Genomic DNA, 15,792 nt, shown 5'->3' with positions numbered 1-15,792 from the left:
GCCTGCCTAGAACACCTGCTGCCAGCGTCATGTGGTTCAGGTGTGTGCTGGGATGAAAGGGACCTCCAGCCACCCCAGCTCAATCATCTCTGTGCTTACTCCCTTTCTGGCCCCTCTCTGTCCTTATCCACCCTCCTCCCTTCATAAAAGAATCACACCTTTTACTTCATTGACACTGGTACTGGCAATGATCCCCAAAATGTTTAATACTGCAATGGGATAAATGTTTGTGAGTGTACAAGGTCGTTCTGAAGGTGAGAGCATTAGGACGAGGGCTGTGTGGGAGGTAATAAGGTCATGGAAGGAGCTAAAAGAAAATTTTATGGGTCCCATGAAAAACATATATAAAAGGGGCCTTATAGATTCTTTCTCCCTAGCCTGAGTAGCTAAAGTCGCCCCTCTGGTTTGCCAACCAGAGGCCAGTTAATCCGTAAACAAAGAATGCAGAGTTACAGGACAATGGGCTACTGAGTCATCCCAGGAATGAAGATAAGAGATAAACATCTGCCTGCAGGAACTGCTCCCTGCCCCCATGGACCGGTTTGGCCAGATGTTAAAAAATTGGAAAACAACCAATCGTGTGCACCCGCGCGAAAGTTTCTCCTTTTCCCCACCCCGAGCTTATATTAACCCTAAACCCCGGAGCCACGAGGTCGATGCCCCTGTCTCCTACATTGAGACACATGTCGGCCAGGAACATTCCGCCATTAAACTACCTCGTGTTCTTGCAGCAAGTTGGTCTTTCGTGTGTCCTTTGGGTGCGCGCCATCCTGTGACTTGAGTGGGGTCTCCTTTGGGGGTTTCCCGAGCCTTACAGAGCCACTTCTTACATGGTATGTGTGCCCTTATGAAGGGAAGCTTGGAAAATATTCTCCTTCTGTTCCACTGGGAGTGTCATCAGCCTGAGAACTAGAAGGTCCCTGTCAGCCTGACTACCCCTCTCTTATCTCAGCCTTCACCCTTCAGAACCACCATAAATATGATTAGTGTTAACAAGCTACTCCATTTGCAGTAAACCAAACTGACGAAGAAAGACTACACTGTGAAAATATAATTATCTCAGAGACTTGGGGTCATAACTTTGACCATTAACCCTGGCATTGTTGCAGTGTAGAGATATTTCTAGATGTTCCTAGAGGGCTACTTGCCTCTTTTTTAAATGGTCCCCAGGCCACTTTGCTTTTGGAACTCAAGGCTTCATTTTATAATTTTTCTGTTCATTCCCCAAGTACCAGGCTCATGGTTGTTTTATCTCCATAACAAGAGTAAGACTTCTTTGGCCCTTACATCACCTAGAAGCTCATTAGAAATTCAGAATCTGGGCCCCAACCCAGGCCTTCTCAATCAAGCTTTGCATTTTAATAAGTCTCCTAGGTGTTAAATATGCACATTAATGTTGGAGAAGCAGCCCAGAGTTTCCCCACCTCGAGGGCATATTGGCATCACCGGGGAAACATTACAGATTCTGATGCTGGACCCAGAGCCCCTCCTCCAGAGCCTGGCCTAATTGGTCCGGGGTCTGGGGAGGGCACTGGAGGTTGAAGGGCTCCCTCTGTGATTCTAATGTGCAGCCAGGGCTGAGAGACACAGCTGTCTGCTGGCTTTCTCTTAGCTGCTTGAACTTGCTGGCTCAGTGATTAGGGAAGCAAGCTTATTTACAAGTCTGCAATTGTGTTGCTGGCCACTAGTGTCACTTCCAACAAGGCTGGAGGAGCCTGGAGTATTCAGAAGTAGCAATAGCCTAAGTTTCTGAAGAGCTTCTATGAGATGAGAATATTATCTTTAATCTTTATATGTTCTGTTATCTAAGTTTAAATGTAAGAGACTGAACCTCAAAAATGTTGACCTTTTCCGATGCCTAATTAGTAGAGCTATGATTTTAATTAATCTCTGGTGTTAAAGCCATGGAACTAATCAAACACAGGGACATTTACTTGACAACCATGTGATTACTGGACCTTGGACATCAACTGTGGTTGTTGACATTTTCCAGAGTCTGGTTAGTTTCCATTTGGGCAAAGCTACCTGGTAAGGGATCACCCCCACTCTGTTTGTTCACTGCATGTTCCTCTTGGAACATTATCTTAGTATGTTCCTCAGTTTTGCAAAATGGGAAACTGGACCACTATGAAGACAAGTACAGTGTTCTACAGGTCGTGTGGGGAAAACAGAGCAATGCAAAGAAACTACATAGCTTTGAAGGAGAGGGCGGAATTATGTGTGGGTTGAATCGTGCTTTACCGCCAACTTCTTAAAAATGGGGAAGACGTCAGCTATAAAGGTGAGCACACCAGGGGCACGGTCTCATTTGATCTTCACCACAATCTTGAATACAGAGTTAACTGTTCTCTATGGTACTGGGGAGGGAGGCTGGGATGTACATTAGTGAGTTAACAAAGAGTGGAGCTAGCATGGGAATCCAGCTCCAAAGCTTGTACTGGTTAATGACTTAATCTCGTAAAGAATTGTCCTGCTAGCCCACCTGAGTAACTACTTGCTTCAAGTAAAGAAAGGAAAGGACAGATCTCCATCAACATTCCACCTGCCAGAGACATGTTGGCGCCAGCACACCTCACCTGCTAATTCTACCTTCTCATAAGTCAAGAGTGAGGAGTTTCTAATTGGAGAATAGTCAGGAAGTCTGGGTTTGGGGTGGTGGTGTTTAAGAGTTTTAGGAAATCAACTTCCCAGCATTTGAAAACTTAACAGCTCTTAGTGTAGAGTGAAAAATTATAAAGACCACTTTATGAAATATATACAGGCTTTTTTTTTTTTTTTCCCCAGACCTGAGCAAAAGAATGCAAGTTCCAGAAGGCGGAACTGAATGTAAGATTTCAGGACTTCACTGCTAGGGACACATTCCAGGTGGAGGACATTATCCCTGAATCAGAGGACACTTGCTGGATTAACATTCCTCAAGCCTCAGGGTGGGGAAAGCCCAAAACAAGAAGACACATTCCTGACCACAGAGAAAGATACAAGTCATCTAGGTGGGGCTATTGCCGGAGCAAGTGAGAAATAGTTAACCTGAAATAGTTGGTAATGACAGGGTAGGGCACAGTGACATGGTAAAACTACATTTTTGAGAAGAATGAGTGTGCAGAGTGATTTTCACATGACTCTAAATCATTTGGGGTGGGTTCCTCTGAAATGTTCCACTATTTTAATGTTATGTATCCTTGACAACCCCTCTCCCCTTCCCACTCCCCTGGTTTGTGGTTTACGCCTTTAAAACCCTCCTCAGACTGACTGACTTTGTCAAACTCTACTCCTGCGCGAATGTGCAGTTTGACCGCTGGCTGCCAGCTTTCTTCCCTAATAAACTTCTGCTGATTCCATCCAGGTACAGTGTCTTAGAGTTTGTGGGTGGTCACGACTTCCTGAGACTTGAGTAAGGGTCTCCCGAGTTTGGGGGTCTTCATTAGAATATTCCATAACTCCCTTCGGGGACAAGGAAATCCTTAGTCCAACCCAGCATAGTTGGTTCAGTAGGCTACTTACAGGAAGAGGCCTGGGTCAGTTTTGGCCAGGCTACCTGTAAGAACACCTGAAAGTACAAGCAGAAATACCTCTCTGGGTTAGCAGTGATGGGAAGCCGGTGGGCAGCACAGGGTAACTGGTTATGAAGAAAGAAAGGGAGAAAAGGACAGAGGTCTGAGGCAAGGGGTTCTGCCTCCTCCTTATTCAGGGATTCCTGTTTCAATCATCCATCTTGTCTGGCTGGCAGAAGCCAGAGGAGAGACTGCTATAGGACCTCAGATTAGAGTAACGGGAGGAGAGGCCACATTTGCTGGGTGCAGGAACTGAAGTAGAAAAATTCTTTGACAAGATCTCAAATTGAGTTTCTCCCCCTCATAGAATGATAAAAAGATACCCATGCTTTACTCCCATGGTTTCTTGGATGCCACCTCTGAGCTCAGGGAACCTATTTATTAATACAGTTTTCATCCAAGACATGGTCCCTGTCTTATTTCCTAAAGCCTAATTTTTTAAAACTTGAAAGTCTGCAATAGTCCTTGACTACCTTTGTTGTCATCTGCCCATTTCTTCTCCTCCTTTCTTGGTTCCTAGTATTCTACTTGCCATGTTGACTGCTTTGCTGCCCAAGTACAGGATGGGGTAGAGTCCCTTTTGTGACAGGAGATGGGAGAAACATGACCCATTAATATTTCAGAAGTATTATATTAAATCATTTATAGGATTACATTCACTCTTTCTTTGACCCCAGGAGCCAGCATTCACAGCTTGCTTGGCATTAGTGGGGTTGGGGATGTCGACTAAGTGACAAGACACTGTCATTACTGATCAGTACACATTCATGAACCCTGTTGAGGCTTCGTTTTGGGGACCATGATGCTTCGGAAAGCTTGTAAGACTTTACTATACCTGTCTCCCCAGATACTAGGAGACTGAAAGTTTTAGATAGAACGATCATTCACATTCACCTAGTCTTCAGGTTGTTTGTGGCTAGAAGCTGGAGGGAAATGGGACAGAAGTGAGAAGGGAACTTGTAACTAACCACCAAACTTGGAATGCACTGTAACTCAGGAACTGAGCTGCCTTTGTAAGACCCGAAGTCAAAGTTAACCTGTACTCCCCACCTGCCCACAGACCAGGTAACTTCCTGGGATGCTGGGAGTTGTAGTTCTTAGAAAATAGCAAAGTCAGATGAGAAAATATGGTGGCCTTATGGTTTTGTCCTTAAAAGCCTCTACGACATGTGTCTTGAGGCCACTTGCTGGGAATTCCCGGGAGTGGTCCTAACTTAAATCCACCCTGGTTAGTATTTAATTAAAGCTTGCTTCAAATTTGGCCCAAAATTGTGGAATTGGTTTTTCTCTTGTGAATCTCAGGATCAACAGCTTCTTGTGGATGGAGGTGAACTTACAATTCTCTAACATCTGCTTTATATAATTCATGGGACAAAGTGTCTAGGCGCTAAAGGTTACAGCCTTGCGCTCACCCTTCTCCCCTGACAACTCACATATCCATTTGAGCAACAAATCCTGTTGATTCTAGATCCCCAGCAGAATCCAAAGATTTATTTATTTATTACGTATATGGGTGCTTTGCTTACCTGTACTACATGCATGCAGAAGAGCACATATGAGAACCTGCAGTAGGAATTAGAGACAGGTGCAATTGGTGGTAGGAATCAAATCCATGTTCTCTGGAAGAGCATCCAGTGCTCTTAAGCCCAGATCCATCTCTCCAGCCCTCCCCATAATGGAGTTTTAAGGGTGGGCTCTCTCCTGTCTTTGTTTAGAATGAGAATATGCCTCCATGAAGTGATAGGTACACACTGTTGCCTGCCTGCAACCTCTCGAGTTCTCCAAGCCTTATTGTTACTGATGTGTCTAGGACTCACCTCATTCATGGTCACCCCGCTCACCGTGAGCATACCATGCCATGAAGACAGTCTAGCCATTTCAAAGCAGTACCCATGGCCTTTCCTACTTGGACGCCTATGGGCTCCCTTCACTTTCCAGTTTCCACCAGTTGTGATGGACTCCAGCCATACACACTTCTCACCGAAGCCTCCACGCTTCCCTCACACCCGTTATTCACCCACCCCACCCCCTTTTCTTAACTTGATACAAACCTCATAGACCCAGTGTTAACGGCAGGCTTCCTGTTTGCCTCCTTGGGTTGGTGCTGGGCTCCCAGAGCAGTTCACACAAACTCTCTTTTCTCCTGTGTCGTTATTTTTTATGTGGCGTGTTTCTTCTACTGAAAATCTGCTCTTCAGGCCAAGGCTTGCATTAGATACATAGTGGGTATTCCATTAAGTATGGATGGTTGGTCTATATTACATTGCAATCCAGCTTCTCAAGAAGTAAAAGGTATAGGGATTTAAAAAAAGTTTGACATGGGCAGTGTGTTGGTTTGAATGAGAGTGTCTCCATTAGGCTCCTCTATTTGAACACTTGGTCCCCAGCTGGTGCAGTGGCTGCTTAGGAGTCCCCTATGTGTCTCTCCTCACACTTCTGTATTTAATCTTGATGCCTTTGGCTTTATTAATCGCTTCCCACACACTTTACCCTCATTCTCTTGTTTCTCAGTAATAGAGACAACCCTTCCCCCACACAAATCAGCTTTCCCTCCTAGAGGGACTATCAGGAAGACAAAGTAGACCCACCCCAGAGGAGGAGACCTGCTGCTTGGAAAGTCTGCTCATTTGTAGCAAAACCTAAATATAAACCAGAAGCCAAGAGGAGACTGGAACCCACTCAATGGGAACCAGGTGGAGGCAGGACAGACATATTTAGAGAGAGGAGAAAGAGGAGGTATCAAACCTAGAGGTTTTAGGGCTAGGCCTGAGGGAGGGCTGCACCTCATAGTATCCATATATATATAAAAAAGAAGCTTCCACATAGAAAAGAGAAGGTCACTGTATCACCTGCAGATACAGCTGAGAGAGGAGCTGGGTGGGGACAGGGGTAGAGGCAAAAAGTGATGGGTATATTCCTGCCCAGGCACAAACTGTATAGTCCAAGTGATAGGAGACTGATGCTTCTGGTCTGGGCAACCAGCTACAGTGTGATGCTAAGACTTGCCGTTCAGTAGCTGTCCTTTCTGGGGGTTGTAGATGCAGCTTACAATAAAATTCAATCTGTCTTAGGAGGGATTTTTTGAAGGAACAAAGATCTAGGGTATGAAGTTTTTCTCATTCTGCTCCAGAAGGGACATGAATAGGCTGTTGCAACCAGAGGGCAAGTCCTGTCTTCACTGGCCACTGTCCTGTGTGATGGGAAGGTGGAAGTTTATCAGGGCAGATGGGAAAAGTTAGTTGGAGGCTTTGCCCTCATTCTCAGAGATGTTCTTCAGGAAGGTCGTTGGCATCTCATGACTACCTTCAAATAAACATGAGAGAAGTTAGGCTTCACCGTGCAGCTGGGTTTCCAGATTCTTTAATATCCAGCGCAACATGGTTTAGAACCTAGACTTCAACAGACAAATTATCAACCAGAGAGAAAATTTATGCCTTAGACAGTTTGACACTGGTAATTAAGGATCAACTAACTAAAGAGATAAGGCAGTTCTAAGCATCAAGGGGCAAAAGCAGGGCTTGATCCCCAAAAGTGGTGAGCCCAGAGACTCCACCTCTCTATTCTGAATGACCTGGGCCTGAGTCAGATCTGTGTAAGTTTTATAGGTGGATAAGTGTTTCTAAAAATACCACTTTCTGAAACCTAAAACTCTCAATTCAATTCCCTCAGATCCTGGCCTCCCCAGAAGCCCTGACGGCCTAGCCAGGTTCTCATCTGATCAATGCAGACAGGGAGGCGGGCAGCTTTTCCTAGCATGGGATGGAGCCTTTGGAAGGCTGTGATGCTTCCTTAGGGTCTTGCCACCACAAGGTTAGTTTCTTTTCTTTGCCCACCTCCAGGTCTTCATTCATCAGCACCTGCCTCCTATTTAGTTTGTGGAGGTGTTCCACAGACACTCCTCAGCTCCTTTAAGACCCAGCTCTGCAACCCCTTCCTCTCTGGCATGCTCCTTCCTGCCACTGGGCCCTTGCTTCTCCCTGTCAGTGATCCAATTTCCTCTGACCTGTGTGCTGTGGTTCCAGTTCCCAGAGTCAAGGGGGGTGGGGTACTGGGTATCTTAGTTTGGGTTTTATTACTGTGATTAGATGGCACAGGGGTGGCAATTCTTATAAAGGAAAACATTTCCCTGAAGCTGGCTCACAGTTCAGAGGTTTAGTTCATTGTTGCCATGGTGAGAAGCATGGTGGCACGTGGGCAGACATGGTGCTGGAAAGGTAGCTGAGAGGTCTACATCTGAACCCCCAGGCAGCGGGAGGAGAGTGCCACACTGCACCTGGCTTGAGGATCTGAGACCTCAAAGCCTACCCCTGAGTGACACACTTCCTCCAACAAGGCCACACAAACTCCAAAAAGGCCACACCTCCTAATAGTGCCACTAGGAACTAGGCATTATGACGAGACGAGGTCAAACACAGAGTACAAAGGAAGTCATAGTATAAACAGGCAAAGTGTCTAAGGAGTTGTAAAGCAGAGCAGCGTAGCAGGCTGCTAGAGGGTGTCTTAGGGTTTTGGTTGCTGTAAAGAGACACCATGACCACAGCAACTCTTATAAAGAAAAACATTTAACTGGGGCATGTAGACAGACACAGTGCTGAAGAGGTAGCTTACTCACACCGTTGGTGGATTGGCTGTTAGCACACTTGTATTGGAGATTATATTCTTCTAAGAACATTTTGCTGTGTTTTGTCTATTCGTTCTGCTACCAATGAACACTCAAGAGTTTTACCACTTTTAATTACTATGAGCTGCTATGAAAATTTTTGTGTCTTTCCGTGGATTTTAATTTCTCTTCGGTAAATACCTAGAAGAAAAATGTTGCAGAGGGCTTCCCCCACAGGACAGCCTTACTTGGAAGCTGTCTGGTAAATGTCTGAAGTGGTTCAAACACGTCAAACCCACACCAAACATTTAAGGGTTGTTCCATCATCTGTGCAGACTTCCTGATTTTAACCAATCTGGTTAGTGGGGAGTGAAGTCTTATTGGGGTTGTCATTGTTATCCTGATAGCTAAGGAAGGTGACTAGTTCTCATGTTGTTTTGGGATGTTTTCCTTTGTGAAATATCTATTTGCAGCCACCACCACTCATTTTAAGAAAAATTGTGTCTGTTTTAAATTGTTGAGTTAGTTGTAGGCATTCTTTATGTTTTTATTAAGTAATCTTGGCCTTTTTATCCTTTTATCCCAATATGTGCCTTGAATATATATATATATATATATATATATATATATATATATATATATGACATATATATGGTATCTTATATAAATAAATTTGTGTATGTCAATTTTTATGGTTATTAGCTTTTGTGCCTAAATATATACTTTTCTTAGGTCAAGAACATTGTCTCCTGGAAGCTTTGTGGCCTGAGGTTTTCTGCTTAAGTTTATGACTCATTTGGAATGTATTTTTGGTACATAATGTGAAGTAGAGGCCAAAATGCATTATCCTTTATTAAAGTTCAGTTGTTAGAGCATTGCTTGCTAAAGACATTCCTCCCCCACCCCCGGATTGATTAGTTTTGACATCTCTGTTAAAGACAATTGCCTGTGTATGCAATTTCCTGCCTCTTTTTTGTGTTCCAAGGATATATTTACTTAGCCTTATCCAAACCCCACATAATTGGATTACTGTTAAACTATATCCTGAAATATAAAAATATAAAATTCTCCAACTTTGTTTTTGGAGATTACTGTTCTATCCTGAATGCATTTCCATGTGCGTTTTGGAAACACATCAAATTCTAAACAAATAAAAAAGTTTTGTGGGATTTTGACAGGCATTTCACAGAATGCAGAATTCTGTTGCAGGAAGAGTGACAATGTAACGACATTGTTTTCCAAATTCCAAGCTCTGTATTTCTCTCTTCAGTTAGTCCGAGCAATTCTGAATCAAACGTTACATGTCTATGGCAGACAGGTAGGATGGGTAACTATTGCTCTGAATGGCTGGAGTCAGAATCCAATGGCCCATCCTTCTTCATTCTTGCACTGTGGTCTTTTAGAACATTGGCTGCAGCAGAAATGCCTTTGGTCTGCAAGTAAGAATTTGGGTGAGTGAAGCAAGGCATTTTTCCCCCAGACCTTAGGAAACCTGTGTGTACTCAGAAGAGTCCAATTCTATCAGTTCATCTTTGCTATTGAGATACCACTTACTGTGGGTTGCATGTTCTCCTATGGTAAAGCTCTCTGCTAATAAGAACATTCTATCTAGCCCCGGTACCACATAGCTCTTCAGAAAAGTGTTTTTGGTTAAATCCTGATATTTCTTGCCACTGTGCATTTTCAATGCTGCACTGAGTACAGCCTGCCAGAGTGATCTTTTAAAATGTAAATTATATCATATCACTTCTAGGATTAAATTCTCCTGTGGTTTCTATTTCAGGAACCTACTGCTATGCAACAAAGCACCCCAAAATTTAATGTCTTAAAACTATTATAATTCTGTAGGTCACTGCTACAGGTGGTGGCTGGCAGTTCTTCCACTGGTTTTGCTTGTGTTCATACATGTAGCCACCCACAGACCTGAGGAACGCCATGCAGCCTAACTGGTTCCAATCCCCCAGTTTACACATTCAAGGGTTCAGTACTTGGCCAGACCATTGATGAATTTCCATTTAGCGATCCACTCTGAGATTTCCTACAGTCTGTAGAAGTGCCCCAGTAAGGTAAAGGTGGAACATTCAGTAACCCTTGAGGGTGAGGCGTTGGAATTAAAGCATCATTCTTGCCACATTCTGAGGTCAAGTTCTAAGGTTAGCATAGATAACAGAGATGAGAAAAGAGCCCTCAGTGCTGGGAGAGAACTGTAAAATACTGGGCTTCTTGGTTTGTTTGTTTTTTTTATTATTCACAGTTTTCTATTGCACTGCATTTATTCATTTATTAAAAACAATTTCTCATATTAAAAATAAAGTAAAAAAAAAAAAACCCACATATTCTAGCACCCGCTTCTCCCTCTGAATTAATCTGTCACCATGTCTCCTTAGCTTGCTATAAATGGTTGCTCTCGCTTTAGGGATTTTGTATTTGGTGTTTAAGACCCTCTATATGGGTTGTTCTTTTCTCAGTTCTGTGTGAAACAGAATTCTATTTTCTTTTTTAGTGCAAACACCAACTTCTGACAGAGACATCCCTGAATGCTTCTTCCAGTTACTCCAGCCATCTTGTCCTGTTGCATTTTTATGTGGCACTTAGAATATCAGTATGAGTCTTTTATTACCTGGCTTCTCACCCAGAGTCTGAGCACTGTGAAAGCACAGCCATTGGTGTTCTAGTCTGCGTTCTGCTGTTGTGATAAACTCAACGAGCAAAAGCAACTCGGGGAGGACAGGTTTGTTTCAGCTCACACTTCCAGGTCAGTCCGTCGAAGAAGGAAGTCAAGGCAGGGTGTTACTGACTGGCTTACTCTCAAGCTCAGCTACCTTTCTTATACAGCTCAGAGCTACCTGCCTAGGAATGGTATAGCCCCCACATCAGTCATCAGTTAAGACCATCATTTACAGACACGGCTAAAGGCCAATCTGATCAAGGTAATTCTTCAATTGAGGTTCCTTCTTCCCACATTGCAAAGTACCATAAAGTTGACGCAGTCTACCTGCCTTTAGAGACAAGCATCATAGGTTTGTCAGGTTAGAGTCCGTGGCTTCTGGAACAAAATGTGTCTTCCAGTTCCCGAGAGACCAATGCACTCCCTCAGGCAGTGATGAATTCAGGCCACTTTGTGTTTCTCTGATGTTCCCTTAGTAGTCAAGGAAGCATGGAACCTTGACAGGATAGTTGGTCTTAGACATTAATCTTGTGTACCCTGTATGGCTTGCAAACCTCATTGTAACCTGGCAACTACAACTGTATTGATCTTGGCAATTGCCATTATATTTTGTTTCTGATAAGGATATAAAAAAGTCTGATTGCTTTTCATAAAGTTGCCACAGCTTAAGTCTTGCTGTGACTCACCCAACTGGCCTAGTTTAATTCCTCACGGTCATATCCAGTGACCTTGGCTAGGTAAGGAAGCATGAGCGCTTACCCCAGGCTACTCAAGGTTGGGTCAAGTTGACAGTAAAAATTAGCCAGAATCCTGGGGAACTCATTCACACCTCTACCCCTCCTCTGGCAGTGCCCGTTACCAAGTACATGCTCAATAGTGATCTAAATTATCTTGAGTTTTTAAAATCCCCATAACTTCATGAAATTGGACAAAAGTGAATAAACAGCTAAATCAATGGATTCATTTAAAAAAAAAAAACCCATAGGATCTTTTTTAAATGCAATTATTAAGTATGACCACCTAGTGCCAGGGGATGCTGAGTTGATTGTGTGTGCTGTGTTAGGTACAAGCGCCTTCCCTGAGATCCAAATTATGTCTTTTGGGCTAGAGATTAGCTGCACTGGGGCAGTATTTGAAAAGCATGGATGAGGGGACGCTGGGATGAACCCCAGAACTGGGGAGGGGGTGTGTGCAGAAAGTCATTTGCCAGAGTCTATGCAAACAACTTTATAGTTAATTATGAATTGTGTAAGTAATATATCTCAAATGTATCAACTTGAAGGATGAGCCAAAAACATTTTTATTTGTTATTCATCAATATTACTTATAAATAATCCTCATTTGTGATTATGGATTCCACTTGAGTTCCCTGGCTTCAGGGCTGGCATGATGAGGCAGACCTTCAGGCTAGACTCATGAAAGTCTGGAGTAACTGCTCTTGGCTTTGAGCCCTGTCCTCCTCCCTTAGGGACTCCTGATAACTTAGTTCCCTACTGCCTAGACATCCTCTCCACCGGAGCCTGCCCTTCTACTTCCCTTCCCTACAACACAATTGCAGAGAGAGAAAGGAATTCCTATTCCATTATCCCGAAAGCAGAAAGCACCGTTCTGTGCCTGCTCCTTTCTAACAAAGAAAGTAATTTCGACTTCTCTTTAAGCAGTAGTCAAACGCCTCCGTTCTGTTTTCCCAGGGGGAGTTCTTTAAAGCACTGATTATGTACAATACGACTTAGCTTATCAGAGCCAATAGCAATGATTTGACAAGAGGCAATTTATAAAAACCGTTTTCGTGATAAGAATTTCCCCAGAAACCTCTTTTTCCAGGAGAAAGAGTTAGAGCCCCTCAACGCAGAAAGGCGGTGACTCTGCCAAGCACCTGCCTGGCTGTTTGAGCTTTTGTTCACCACAGCTCTGAGCACACCATCTCCAAAGGGCCACCAGCAGAGGACCAACTGCTAATCCTTAGTGAGGTGAGGCTTCCAGGATCTCACCCTTCCAGGCTCAAGAAAGGATGTTGTCTAGGGACCACCCAGACTTTGTGGGCATACCACAAAGCAGATACCTCATCTAGCCCAGTGATAACTTTTCTGAGGACATGGATAAGTTCTGGTGTTTGTATATTGTTAACAAAATCCAATCACCATTAGGCTAAATGTATTTTAGAATATACATGTTAGCAGTACTCATTAAAACTATATGTGTGTATTATGAGTATTCACTGAATGAATGAGAATGACCGTTTAGAGTTTATAGTCTATAAATGTGTTAATTCACATTAGGCCTCTGGTCTTACTGGATTGTACAATGTATTAAAAAAATAACTCTTAGCCAGGTGTGGTGGATCATGCCTTTGATCCCAGCACTTGTGAGGCAGAGGCAGCTGGATCTCTGAGTTCAAAGCCAGCCTGGTCTCCAAGAGTTCCAGGAAAGCCAGGCCTACACAGAAAAACTCTGACTCAACAAAACAAAAAACAAACTCACAACACCTTAATTTTCATATGTATTTATTTATATAAGATATTTAAATACACCACTGTTATGCTTTATATATGTGAAAATATACCCAAAAATATAAGTTAAAATGGGTAAGGTGAACCATAATGCTTTATAGTAATTATTTTGTTATTGATGAAATTTTAATTTTTACTAAAATTGTTTGTACATTACTGATATTTCTAGGAAGAATAATGCAACTGATTATGTATTTTCTTAAACTTGATTATTTTCTTCAAAATCGGGCTTGTTTCCATAGATTACATGCAAGATACATCATTGTCCATGCTGGTATCCATTATTTGATCTTTTTTAAAAACATATTTTTTTTTACATTTTTGAATCCCACTTATCAAAGGATTTTGTGGCACTCAGCTAGTATTTCCTATATTCTCAGACAACAATCCAACTTTTTAATGAGTAAATGAGAAGTGACTATGTTTTCTATATTTTTAGCAAATATTTTCAAAATGTATCATGTGAATGATCATTGCATTAGAAAACTCACTTTCGCCGGGCGGTGGTGGCACACGCCTTTAATCCCAGCACTTGGGAGGCAGAGGCAGGCGGATCTCTGAGTTCGAGGCCAGCCTGGTCTACCAAGTGAGTTCCAGGACAGCCAAGGCTATACAGAGAAACCCTATCTCAAAAAACAAAACAAAACAAACAAAAAAAAAAAAAAGAAAGAAAGAAAAAGAAAGAAAGAAAACTCACTTTCTAGAAAAATGGATGGAGCTGGACATTAATATGTTGAGTGAAATAATCCAGACTCTGAGAAGACAAATGTCTCACATAGTTTCTTTCAGATGTAGAATCTAAATTAAGTAAATATACACGAAGTAGAAAGGACACCACTTATGGGACAGTAATCAGGGAAAAAGAGAGGAAAGAGGTCAAGATATGGTAATGGGGCCATGACCATGAGCTACGCACCAACTGGGGCATGACGGTGAGCTGGGCACCAGGATGTGCCCGTACACAAATGTCACAACAAAATCCATTATTCTATAGTGTAAAAATTAACAAAAGATATATAAAAGAAAACTCAGTTTCTAAATTTCTTGGGGTGAAGCTACAGAAGTTTTCCAGGTGACACAGTGTCAGTTCAACAGGGAGTCAAGATGAATATCTGTTTTCAAGCAACTTTCCACAGCATAGGTACTGTCTCATTCGATGGGCAGGTCCCACACTGAGCTTAGCGAGTAGATTATGTATACTTATTTGTTTTCTGCTGATGGAATTCTAATAACAACTATTTGTTACTATCTAAAAGGGCAGAAGTCTGAGAATAAATATAGATACATACATACATACATACATTCATACATACATACATATAATAAAACCACCTTATGTTCTCATATGACAACTTTATTTTTCAGTGCTTGGAATCCGAGCCAAGGGCCTTGAGCCACACCCCAGCTTCACAAATGACAGTTCTTAAGGAGGTTGCCATTCATAGGCAATGGCACACATCATTTCCATGATCCATTCTTAATAATCAAAACTTTTACACCAGATTCTAGATGATCCGATCTTGCAAAATGGACCCCACCCTAACTATATTTATATAATATATACTCTATATTAGATTTTTTTCCTTTGTTGGTTATTTTATTTATTTACATTTCAAATGGTGTTTTTGTTGTTGCTTTTTTAGATTTATCTTATTTATATGCGTACACTGTAGCTGTCTTCAGACACACCAGAAGAGGTCATCAGATCCCATTACAGATGGTTGTGAGCCACCATTTGGTTGCTGGGAATTGAACTCAGGACCTCTGGAAGAGCAGCCAGTGCTTTTAACCACTTTTAACCACTGAGTCATCTCTCCTGCCCTACATTTCAAATGTTATTCCCCCTTCCTGGTTTCCCCTCAGCAAAACCCCTATCCTATCCCTCTTCCCCCTGCTTCTATGAAGGTGCTCACTCACCCATCCCCCACTCCTACCTCATTGCCCTAGCATTCCCCTATGCTGGGGCATCAAACCTCCATAAAACCAAGGGCCTCCCCTCCCACTGGTACCAGATGAGGCCATTCTTTGCTACATATGTAGCTATAGCCATGGGTCCCTCCATGTGTACTCTTTGGTTGGTGGTTTAGTCCCTGGGAGCTCTGGGAGGTCTAGTTGGTTGATATTGTTGTTCTTCCTGTGGGGTTGCAGACTCCTTCAGCTCCTTCAGTCCTTCCCCTAACTCCTCCATTGGAGTTCTCATGCTCAGTCTGATGGTTATCTTCATTTTTATGCAAATGGATCTTGTTTGTATGTATGTACCATGCATGCAATGGCCAAGGAGGCCAGAAAGAAAAATGGATCTCATAAAACTGGAGTTACAGATAACTGAGAGCCTCCATGTTGATGCTGGGAATCTAACCTGGTCCTCTGGAAAAGCAGCCAGTGCCCTCAACAGTGACCAGAAGAAGCCCAGAGGCCTGCCTGACATGTGGCCCACCTGCGGTAGAAGCCATGACTCTGTGC

General features: G+C 42.8%; 1 long non-coding RNA gene across 2 annotated transcripts; it reads left to right on the top strand.

The window, feature by feature from the left end:
* The first annotated feature begins 1,709 nt into the window (after positions 1-1,709).
* LOC143437067 (uncharacterized) lies at positions 1,710-14,930 on the top strand. Of its 2 annotated transcripts, XR_013106753.1 has the most exons (3): positions 1,978-2,281; positions 2,785-7,361; positions 10,655-14,930. It is a non-coding gene; the product is annotated as an uncharacterized LOC143437067 (long non-coding RNA). The 2 variants fall into 2 exon arrangements; XR_013106754.1 differs by lacking the exon at positions 10,655-14,930 and having other exon boundaries at positions 1,710-2,281; positions 2,785-3,338.
* Positions 14,931-15,792: the final 862 nt, after the last annotated feature.

The sequence above is a fragment of the Arvicanthis niloticus genome, chromosome 23 (assembly GCF_011762505.2).
Source record: "Arvicanthis niloticus isolate mArvNil1 chromosome 23, mArvNil1.pat.X, whole genome shotgun sequence".
Taxonomy (NCBI): domain Eukaryota; kingdom Metazoa; phylum Chordata; class Mammalia; order Rodentia; family Muridae; genus Arvicanthis; species Arvicanthis niloticus.
This window is presented reverse-complemented; position numbering and strand designations above follow the sequence as displayed.